Here is a 12,166-nt window from a genome sequence, read left to right on the forward strand (position 1 = left end):
AGTCCAGAAAGGAGGAAACCCCAGGGGGCAGAAGGACCCAGAGGAGGAAAGAACAACGGAAGAGGTGGAGTAAGGCTAGAGTCTTAAACTGGTGTCTAGGAGGCGGAGACTCAGATGGAGCTTCGCCGGTCTAGGTTCTAAGACGTAGAGTTGCACGCTGCGGTTTGGAAATGGAAACTAATCTTCAATAAAGACTTTTATACGTTATTACTGACTAGTGTTGGTCCTCTGTGAGCTGGGACCTGGAGGCAACTCTGACAGTAAGCTCCATCTCATAAAAAAAATAAAACCTCGCAACGTGAGTGGACGCAGCGAGGGGCGAAGATTGGTGCTTCGCGAGCTCACGAAGGCAGGACAAGATGACTACCGAAGAACAAATAGCAACCCTGCGAAACGCAGTGACACAACGTAACGCGGAGATACTAGCAGCCAGGAAGAGGGAAGACGAAGCAGCTGCTGTCTGCCAGGATCTGCAAACCAGGTTGGAAGTGTTGACTAAACAGGGGCTACCGGGACCCAGACCAGAGGGGATTGGGCTGGGAAAGAGAGGAGGGAGCCTTGTGTCTCATTTCGATGGGAATCTGCAGCAGTATCCTAACTTCAGAGCAGACGTGGTTTTCGCCCTAGAGTTGCTGGAGAAGGACTTTAGAGATGAGCAGGAGAAAGTAGGCTTCATACTAACGCATCTCCACGGTGACGCTAAAGCGTGGCTGCGGAATCTGTACCGGGATAAAGACCCAGCCCTCAAAAATGCGAAAGCCTTCCTTAAGGTGATGGATGCATGCTTTTTATCAGAGATTGATGTAGATATCGCCAGGAAAGAGATACATGGATTGATGCAAGGCAGAGCCACTGTAAGGCAATATCACTCCCGCCTTTTTGCTTTGGTCAACGCGCTGGGATGGGAAAAAGAGTCAGCTGCCGTCAGGGACCTGTTCTGGGAGGGGTTGAATGGGGCTGTGAAAGACGAAATTGAGAGGGGGGAGCGACCCCAAACCACTAAAGACGTGATCCAGAGAGCGCTGACGATTGGGGTGAGGCTGGAGGAACGTTCCTGGAGCAAGGACGAAGGGCGTTGGGGACGCACGCCAGCAAGAGCACCTCCTTTCTTTCCCAGGGAGACAGCGCGCGCTCAATCCACGCCCCCATTGGGAGGGGGAGAGGAGCCGATGGAGTTAGGTGGTGCCAAGGCTCAGTCAGCAGCCAGAGCCCTAACGCCGGGAGCAGTCAAACCGAAGCCTCCTAGAGGGAACAGGAAGTGTTACATCTGCGACAGTGCTCAGCACATGGCGAAAGAGTGTCCCCAGAGGATTCACAAGCACACTGCAGCCTCAGCGACAGTTACAGAAATAGTTCAGCAGAGTGCACCACAGCAGGGAAACGACGAAGTCTGGCTGGAAGTGGAGCCACTGGGGCCCAGCCAGACAAGTCAGTGAAGCAGTCCCCAGGGATCTTACAGCCCACAGACCCCCTCCCACCCAAACCTGTGGTGCAACTCACGGCATCGCTTCAGCTGCCCACTGGACTCACCACTATTACCATTGACTCTGGCAGCAATGCAGACTTTATAGGAGTGGATTTTCTCAAGCAACATAACGTAGCACTCCTACCGGCCACGATGCCCCTGAACGTCGTCACGGTAGACGGCAGAGAGCTACTGGGAGGACAAGTGCTGCAGCAAACACCGCCAATGGTGATGCGAATTGGAAATCACCACGAAGTCATCAGCTTCAACGTCACCCACCTGTCGGACACGCCCATAGTGTTGGGCATGAGTTGGCTGGACAGGCACAGCCCGGCATTAGCATGGTACCAGCGTCAACTGACCTTCGGCTCCTCCTACTGCGCAGAACACTGCATCCTCGCTAACCAAGAAGATGAGGGGCATGAGGATGGACCACAGCTGCACTTAGGCATGTTGCAAGCGGTACCCAACAAGTACAAAGAGTTTTTGGAGGTCTTCTGCGAGAAGGAAGCGAACAAGCTGCCTCCCCACAGGCCATATGACTGCAAGATTGACCTCCTGCCGGGGGCGACGCTGCCGACGGGGAAACTGTATTCCATGTCTGAGGATGAAATGCAGGAACTCAGGGAGTTCATAGATCACAACTTGAAGCGGGGATTCATCCGAGAATCCAAAGCAGTGGGCGGCAGTCCTGTGTTTTTTGTGAAGAAGCGGGACACGCCCCAAAAGAGGCTGGTAGTTGATTTCAGAATTTTAAATTCGAAAACCAAGCCCACAGCCTTCCCCATGCCCAAGATCGATGACCTGCTGGCGACGGTGAGGAAGGGTCGCATCTTTACCAAGTTGGATCTACGCGGAGCGTACAATCTCATACGCGTGTGGGAGGGCGACGAGTGGAAGACGGCCATGTTTACGCCGCTAGGCACCTATGAATATAGAGTTATGCCTTTTGGATTACAAAATGGTTCCCACTGTTTTCAAGCCTTCATGCACCACGTCTTAGCGGGTCTCCTCTACAAGAAGTGCGTCTGCTTCCTGGACGACATCCTGATCTTCTCGGCGTCGCAGGAGGCCCACGAGAGAGATGTCAAGGAAGTCCTGCAGAGGCTGAGAGAGCACAGGCTTTATGCCAAGCTGGAGAAGTGCCAGTTCGACGTGACGGAGGTGGATTTCCTGGGCTACAAGCTGTCCGACAAGGGACTCGCCATGGACAGCGCCAAGGTCCGCTCGGTGCTGGACTGGAAAAGCCAGCGCAATCGGAAGGAGGTCCAGAAGTTTGTCGGCTTTGCCAACTTTTATCGCAAGTTTATCAAGGGTTTCGCTATGCAGACGGCGGCCATCACCGACACCCTCAGCTCCAAGAAGAAGAAGTTCATCTGGACGGAGCAGGCGGAGCAGTCCTTTCAGAAGCTCAAGCGTCTCTTCACATCCGAAGAACAACTACTACATGTGAACCCCAGCAAACCCATGAGGGTTGAGACGGACGCCTCAGACAGAGCCGTGGGGGCGGTCCTGTTGCAGCGAGACCACCAAGGGGACTGGAGGCCGTGCGCTTTCTACTCCAGGAAACTCAGCAAGTCGGAGCAGAACTACACCATCTGGGACAGAGAGTTGCTGGCCATTCATGCAGCATTCAAGGTGTGGCGGCACTTCCTCATCGGAGCCAAACACACAGTGCAGGTCCGCACGGACCATAAGAACTTGGAGTACTGGCGCACGGCAAGGTTCCTAAACCAGAGACACATCCGCTGGGCGGAGTTCTTTGCAGATTTCGACTTCAGGATAGAATACATCCCGGGAGACAACAACATCATGGCGGATGCGCTATCCAGGAAGCTGCAGTATCTCGAGGAAGAGGCACCGGCGGCGGCCAAACACATTTTCGCACCGAAAGCGTGGGCATGCGCCTCAGCTACGGTGGACCTGGATGCAGTGCGTTGCGCGCTGCAGACGGACTCCTTCGCACGAGCCAAGATGGAGGAGGTGCGCAGCGGCACAGCGAAGGACGACGAGTTCCAGATACGCGACGGACTGCTCATCCGCAAAGGGGCCCTCTACGTGCCGGGAGACGACCTCCGCGCGAGAGTACTGCAACAGTTACACGACGCGCCCAGCGCTGGGCACTTCGGCAAAGAGAAGACGGTGGAATTAGTAGCCAGAGACTTTTGGTGGCCCAAGATGCGGGGAAAAGTCGCGGATTACGTCAATAGGTGCGACACCTGCCAAAGGGCCAAGCCAGTACACAGGCCGCCGGCGGGACTGTTGGAACCGCTACAGACACCGCTCGAACCGTGGGAGAGGGTGGCCCTGGACTTTGTCACTGATCTGCCCAGCTCGAGGGGCAAAACAGCAGTACTCGTGGTAGTGGACTTGTTCACCAAGATGGCCCACTTCATTCCTTGCGCGAAGGTGGCCACAGCGGAGCAGACCGCCAAGCTGTTCATAGACCACGTGTTCAAGGTGCACGGCCTACCACGGTCTATCCTGTCCGACCGGGGACGCCAGTTCATCTCCAGCTTCTGGCAGAAGCTGATGGGCATCCTGAACGTCAAGGTCAGCCTAGCGTCGGCAAGACACCCGCAGACCAACGGACAAGCGAAGAGGGTCAACGCCATCATGCAGCAGTACCTGAGCTGCTACGCGAACCAGCAGCCCTCGACCTGGGTGGACTACCTACCGCTAGCCGAGTTTGCCTACAACAACACGAAACACGTGTCCACGGGGGTGACACCGTTTTTCGCCAACAATGGGCGGCATCCCAGAACCTTCCCGGATTTAGAGAAAGTGAGGGAGGGGGAGCCGCAGGGAGCAGAGGCCTTGGCAGCAGAGTTACAGGAGGTCCACGAGCAACTCCGAAGGCAGTTAGAGCTAGCCAAACACGCGTACAAAATGCAAGCGGACAGACACAGGAGAGTTGGGGAGGACATCCGGGTGGGGGACTGGGTCTGGTTAGCAGCCCAGGCAGTGCCGGCCAGATCGTTAGCTAAGAAGAAGCTCGGGCACAAGCAGCTAGGCCCTTACCAAGTCGAGGCACAGATCAACCCAGTGGCCTTCCGGTTGACACTCCCGGAGGGATCCAGAATGCACCCGGTCTTTCATAGATCGGTGCTCACGCCCTACAAGGCACCTCACAGGTTCCAGGCGCCAGGGACAGCTCCTAGCCCGCTCAGAGACGCACCCACGAAGGGGGGCTCGCTGAGGGCGGAGCCGCTCAACGAGGTCACGGAGATTTTGGACTCGAGATGGGGGGAATAGGGGGTTGAATATCTCCTCGCCAGGGAAGGTACTCCGGCCAGTGCCAACAGCTGGGTACCATACTATGCCGTGGAGGAGCACTACCTCAAAGACGAGTTCCACGCACTGTTCCCACACAGGCCCATGCCGGCAGATTATTTCGACGAATATCTTTTCACACCCACACTCTCAGCCAGCACGTTTCAGGGGTTCTCTTCAGCTGAGGACACGACGCTAGAGACTAGCTCTCCAGAGGGATCGCTCTCGGGGTTTGGCACAGGGGGCTCCTATTGGTGGGAGGATCAACCTGAGGTGGGGTGGCGCAGAGAACTGCCGAGAGGGCCATTGCACGCAGCATCACCCCAGGCGACAGGGGAAGAGGGGGTCATGGGCGAGTTGGGGGAAGATCCCGGGTTCGAACACACCGCCCAGGAGATGGAAGCGGAGGAGATCGCCATCGAAGAGACCATGGAGGACTTCCCGGACTTATCCGGCTGGCTGCACGCCACGGGGGACGAACTGTATCCTGCACTCACCCCCTCAACACTGGAGCACCCAGAACCCGCACCTGAAGAGGGGGAGGGGGAAGGGGGGGCTTCGAGGGGGGATGGATGTCAGGGGCTCAGGAGCAGAGGCACAGGAGAGGGAGGAAATGGAGAGCGAGGGGGAGGAATCCGAGGGGAGCGTAGGCGGTGACAGTGATCAGAGGGATTCCATGAGCCTCTCCAGCGAATTGGAAGATTCACAGAAGGGAGCGCCGATGGCCAGGGCAAGGGGGGTGCCAAGGGGGAAACCCCAGAAGGAAGGGGCCAGCGGGGACTCCCAGAGCAGCAGTTGGAAATCAGGACCAGCTTCCCCACCAGAGCGAAGTGGGGGGGAGGAGTCCCAGGCATCGGGACCAGTGTTCTCACCACCAGCGAGAGGAGATGAGTCAGGATTGACCACGCCTCCATCGGAGAGCGGGGAAACGGTCAAGAGGAAAGTTACCGGCTGGGCGCGCGCGCCAAGTTCAAATGTACAGGCGAGCGGCACAGCAGGTAGCCCGGATAGGGAGCCAGGTCCTAAAGCCCGCCGGAAGGAGGGGCAAGACTCAGGGGGGAAACCCCAGGGGGCAGAAGGACCCAGAGGAGGAAAGAACAACGGAAGAGGTGGAGTAAGGCTAGAGTCTTAAACTGGTGTCTAGGAGGCGGAGACTCAGATGGAGCTTCGCCGGTCTAGGTTCTAAGACGTAGAGTTGCACGCTGCGGTTTGGAAATGGAAACTAATCTTCAATAAAGACTTTTATACGTTATTACTGACTAGCGTTGGTCCTCTGTGAGCTGGGACCTGGAGGCAACTCTGACAATAGTAATTTATTATTTGTACCCCGCCCATCTGGCTGGGTTTCCCCAGCCTCTCTGGGTGGTTTCCAACAAAGATTAAAAATACATTAAAATGTCACACATCAAAAACTTCCCTAAAGGGGGCTGCCTTCAGATGTCTTCTAAAAGTCTGGTAGTTGTTCTTCTCTTTGACATCTGGTGGGAGGGAGTTCCACAGGGCCGGCGCCACCCCAAGAAGGCCCTCTGCCTGTTTCCCTGTAACTTGGCTTATCACAGTGAGGGAACTGCCAGAAGGCCTTTGGCACTGGACCTCAGTGTCTGGGCAGAATGATGGGGGTGGAGATGCTCCTTCAGGTACCGAGGACCGAGGCCATTTAGGGCTTTAAAGGTCAACACCAACACTTTGAATTGTGCTCAGAAATGTACTGGGAGCCAATGTAGGGCTTTCAGGACCAGTGTTATATGGTCTCGGCGGTCGCTCCCAGTCTGCCGTGCTTGTTTTAAAGAGTAAAGCTCCATATCTCAGCTGCTGGAGGGTCTGTGCCTTTACAGGCCAATTACTAGGGATGCCTAGTGGACTGAGCACTGCAGATCTTGTTTCCATTTGTTTGAAAGAGGAGAAAAATATTTTAGTGGTAAAAGGATAGCTCTCTGGATGCCTAGATCCAGGTTCAGGGCAAGTACTTTTCATGAGAGAACCCCAACAGATTTAAAATCGCAAAATATGCAGCAAAGTGAAAAGTGGGAATGTAACCTGTTAGACCTTTAAAATATCCCCTTCTATGTTGTAGCATTCCCAAAACAAGGAAAGATTGGACTCTGCTTAATAGAATACACACGAGGCTTGACCAGCAAGACTCTGGGAGGAGGTGCCCATAATAATCCTCTCCACCCCTCGGCCCAGGTCGTTTTATTCACAAAAGAACTTTTTACACAGTGTTTGTAAGAACCAATCAGATTTCCTCTGAACATTTCAAAAAAAAAAAAAAAAACAACAACCCACGTGGGACAAAGTCAGATCAGAAGAAATCCTGTTAACTACAAAGACTACTCTGAGCATGCATACATAAAGGTAAAGGTAAAGGGACCCCTGACCATTAGGTCCAGTCGTGGCCGATTCTGGGGTTGCAGTGCTCATCTCACTTTACTGGCCAAGGGAGCCGGCGTACAGCTTCCGGGCCATGTGGCCAGCATGACTAAGCCGCTTCTGGCGAACCAGAGCAGCGCACGGAACGGAAACGCCGTTTACCTTCCCGCCGGAGCGGTGCCTATTTATCTACTTGCATTTTGACGTGCTTTCAAACTGCTAAGTTGGCAGGAGCAGGGGCCGAGCAACGGGAGCTCACCCCGTTGCGGGGATTCGAACCGCCAGCCTTCTGATCGGCAAGCCCTAGGCTCTGTGGTTTAACCCACAGCACCATCCGCGTCCTCTGAGAGTAAATAAAACAGGACTAGAGGATTGTTTTTAGGAAACCCAGAGGTCGTAAACAAGCAGGAAACAGGAGAGGAAGGATAAGCTGTATTTACCATCTCTTTGTGAACTCTCTTCCTGGCCCTAAGATTAACAAAACTAACAATAGCTACATCAAAGAAGCTACCTGCTATCTTTATGTACTGAGGATGCCTGATGAAGCAATTGGCCTGTGTTTCAGAATGCTTATATGTGCCTGTCAGGTGTAGAGAAATAGGACAGAGATGCAGAAGCGTGGATTGATCAGAAATCATATAAAATGGCTCAAACCCAGTCAATGCAATGCTTTCATTGCTGACACAAATGGCTTGCTCCATATCTTTTATAATTCCTCATAGCAATCCCACCTGATCACTACACTAAGTTGCTTCCAAAATTCCCCACTTCCCTTAGCATAGAAAGAGACCGCATATTTGGTAACTTGAAAAATGATTTACTTACAAATTCTTCAAAGGTCAGATTCATGTGCTTTTTCACACAGCAGCAAGACAGACAACTTAGTTTCAAAAATGGTTTCTAAATTATCTGTACAGAACCAGAGAGATGGCTTGCGAAAGCCACACAGCCTGGGATTGGAGCAACCTAGCTCAGACGCCCTTATTGGAAGGGTTCACATGGTGGAAGAGAAAGAACAAAGAGTCTGGTAGCCCTTCCTCCCAATGTGAGTGGGTGTGACCTAGCTAAGCCTGGCAGGACAGCTTACTCTATGGTCTTAACCCCTTCATGCATTAATTAGAGTTAAGTATGTTGGTTATATGAGACTGGATATATCCCACAGATCTCAGGTCCTCCTGGAGGGGTTTCCCAAATGGGACATATGGTTCGCCACTGTGAGAACAGGAAGCCTTTGGCCTGATTCAGCAAGGATCTTTCTTTCTTTCTTTCTTTCTTTCTTTCCTTCTTTCTTTCTTTCTTTCTTTCTTTCTTTCTTTCTTTCTATATCCCACCTTATTTTCCCCAAGGCGGCATACATGATTCAGATTCCTCTATTGGACTAGATGAGCCTCGGTGTCCCTTCTGACTTTACAGTTCTACGATTCCATGGCTGAGTGGGAATTTGAACCCCAGTCTTCAGGCCCAACACTCTAACCCAGCCTTTCTCAACCTTGGGTCCCTAGATGCTGTTGGCCTGCAGCTCCTATCATCCCTGACCACTGGTTCTGCTAGCTAGGGGTGCTGGGATTTGTAGCCCAACAACATCTGGGGAGCCAAGGTCGAGAAAGGCTGCTCTAACCATTACATCACACTGAATCTCAAGTCTTGGGCTGCCATTTCCCATCATCCCTGACAAGTGGCCATGCTGGTCAGAGCTGATGGAGTCCCACCAACATCACCAGGTCCACAAGATCTCCATTCTTGTGTTAAAAAACAAGAGTCTCTAAGCCAGGCTTCCTCAAACTCAGCCCTCCAGATGTTTTTGGCCTACAACTCCCATGATCCCTAGCTAGCAGGACCAGTGGCCAGGGATGATGGGAATTGTAGTCTCAAAACATCTGGAGGGCCGAGTTTGAGGAAGCCTGCTGTAAGCACTGACATCCAGGGTATTAAAGAGACCCATATTTATTAAAACACACAAACACACACAAGTCTACGCTGATGTCCTTGCTTGGATGGGAGTCTCCTTCTCTTTGTCTCGTTTTCCATTCCTTTGTGTCCCTGCCTTCATGTCAGCTTCATCCTTTCCCCCTCTCTCTCCTTAACTATGCAATAGTCACATATGTATCCCAGATCTCCATTATTATTTAAGCTGGGCAAAGATTTCCCATTCAGTAACCACCAACCATCAACCCTTGTGACATTTCTGGGTCACAATCAGGATTCCTCCATCACAGAATAATAGCTATTATAGTGTTTCATTTTTAATGAGCGATCCATTATTTAGGCAGAGGCATTAATGATGTATAACCAAGTCAGGACCTCGGAGTTAAACGTCTTTCTGTGTCATGTTGCGGAAGTGAAATGGGAGCGGGGCAACTTTCTCTATCCAGATCTACATCTGTAACGCAAGTAACATGTTGGGATTATGTAGGAACCTCAGAGCTACAGACATAATCTCAAGGTTGTGGGTTTGTGTCCCACGTGGGGCGAAATATTCCAGGTGTGCACAGGGTTGGGCTAGATGACCCTCAAGGTTCTTTCCGATCCTACAATTCTATAATCTTCCTTTCCACTACTTTTCAACACCTCAGAGGTGGGGGAGATTTGTTGTATTTTCTGACTGTGCCGTAAAAGCAGGAAAGTTGGCACTGGGCACTGAACTCCGCCTCAAGAATCCCAATTCTCCATTAAAAAAAGAAGGCAGGTTTCTAATAATAGTTTTCCCAGTAGTGATGTATGGAAGTGAAGGCTGATCACCGAAGAATAGATGCTTTTGAATTATGGTGTTGGAGGAGACTCTTGAGAATCCCATGGACTGCAAGAAGATCAAACCAAACTGCGGGAGGCAGGAGTGCCTGGCATGCTCTGGTCCAGGGAGTCACGAAGAGTTGGACATGACTAAATGACTAAACAACAACAACAAATAATAATTTATTATTTGTACCCCACCCATCTGACCAGGCCTCCCCAGCCACTTTGGGCGGCTTCCAACAAAGATTAAAAATACATTAAAATGTCACAAATGAAAAACTTCCCTGAACAGGGCTGCCTTCAGATGTCTTCTAAAAGTCAGGTAGTTGTTTATCTCTTTGACATCTGATGGGAGGGTGTTCCACAGGGTGGGTGCCACTACCGAGAAAGCCCTCTGCCTCGTTCCCTGTAGCTTTGCTTCTCACAGTGAGGGAACTGCCAGAAGACCCCCGGTGCTGGACCTCAGTGTCCAGACTAGATGATGGGGGTGGAGATGCTCCTTCAGGTATACTGGGCCAAGGCCGTTTAGGGCTTTAAAGGTCAACACTAACACTTTGAATTATGCCTGGAAATGTACTGGAGCTGATGTAGGTCTTTCAAGACCGGTGTTATGTGGTCTCAGCTGCCGCCCCCATTCACCAGTCTAGCTGCCGCATTCTGGATTAGTTGTAGTTTCCAGGTCACCTTCAAAGGTAGCCCCACGTAGAGCGCATTGCAGTAGTCCAAGCGAGAGGTAACCAGAACATGCACCACTCTGGCGAGACAGTCTGCGGGTGGGGAGGGTCTCATCCTGCGTACCAGATGGAGCTGATAAACAGCTGCCCTGGACACAGCATTGATCTGCGCCTCCATGGACAGCTGTGAGTCCAAAATGACTCCCAGGCTGCGCACCTGGTCCTTCAGGGGCACAGTTATCCCATTCAGGACCAGGGAGTCCTCCACACCCACCCGCCCCCTGTCCCCAAAGAACAGTACTTCTGTCTTGTCAGGATTCAACCTCAATCCATTAGCCGCCATCCATCCTGCAACTGCCTCCAGGCACTCGCACAGGACCTTCACTGCCTTCTAGTCCCTGTGAAGTTTGGATGGATATTACTAATGGGCGATGACTCGTCCCAGACTGCAGCCTGTTTCCTTTGTCCAACAGAACTGAGCAGAAGTCGCTGTGAGCTAGCTCATATCTACATGATGGTGTGTGCATTTGTTTCACGAAAAATTGAAAAGCTGAACTGAAAGGAGTCCATTCGTTTCCGTTTTTATTTGTTACAAAACCAACGCCTTGGCTGATGAATGGTTTGAGTGATTTTTTTTTTAATGATGCCTTTTATTGTTCATTTGCTTTGGGACGTTTTGCTGGAAATAAATAAATGTATACCATGAATGTCTGCAGGGAGAGAGAGCTTATGCATTTAATTACATGCACGGCTCCCTCTCTCCCTTCCTTGCAGACATTAACGCAATATGCAGAGATGTCAGGGAATGTGCTTGTGATGTTACAGTGTAACTTTCCTGCTTCCATGTTCATCAACACAGGAATCCTATGATTCTAGCAGTTTGAAAGCATGCCAGTGCAAGTAGATAAATAGGTACCACTATGGCGGGAAGGTAAATGGCATTTCCGTGCACTCTGGTTTCCGTCACAGTGTCCCGTTGTGCCAGAAACGTTCTAGTCCTGCTGGCCACATGACCCAGAAAGCTGTCTGTGGATAAACGCCGGCTCCCTTGGCCTGAAAGCGAGATGAGCGTCTCAACTCCATAGTTGCCTTTGACTGGACTTAACCGTCCAGGGGTCCTTTACCTTTAGCTATGATTCTATGGTCATCTATAATGCTTGCAGAAGACTTGGTTCTGTGCAGCCTTGCAGAGAGAGCGGAGTCACACCAGGCTCCTATACAGGTCTACTCAAAAGTAGGTTTCCCCTGAGTTTAATGGGGCTTACTCTCGACAGGTAAGCACAGCTAGCCAAAGTGTGGGGAAAGGGAGAAAGGTAGCCTGCTGCTGATTAAATGCAAATGCTTGGATCTGTCCAAATCTGTCTCCTATTTATGCTGAGCTCTCTCTTCTCGATCACATCTTCGATCATCAATCCTTGTGATCGATTGCATCTTCCTGAGGATCCAGAGAACTGCTGAATTCCATGCTGTCTAGTCGTCCACCATTGATTATATCTTCCAGAGAATGTTCCAAATGTTCAGCGATGTTGCAGCTTCTGGGAATCTTTGGCGGCTTTCACCAACACCTGAAAATAGATGCTGTATTTCTTCTCTTTTCAGAGGCACTCGCGTGAATGATGACCCTCTCATCTGGGTGGCTGCCAAAAATTAC

The sequence above is a fragment of the Podarcis gaigeae genome (genome assembly GCF_964106915.1).
Source record: "Podarcis gaigeae genome assembly, chromosome: 4".
Lineage (NCBI taxonomy): Eukaryota > Metazoa > Chordata > Lepidosauria > Squamata > Lacertidae > Podarcis > Podarcis gaigeae.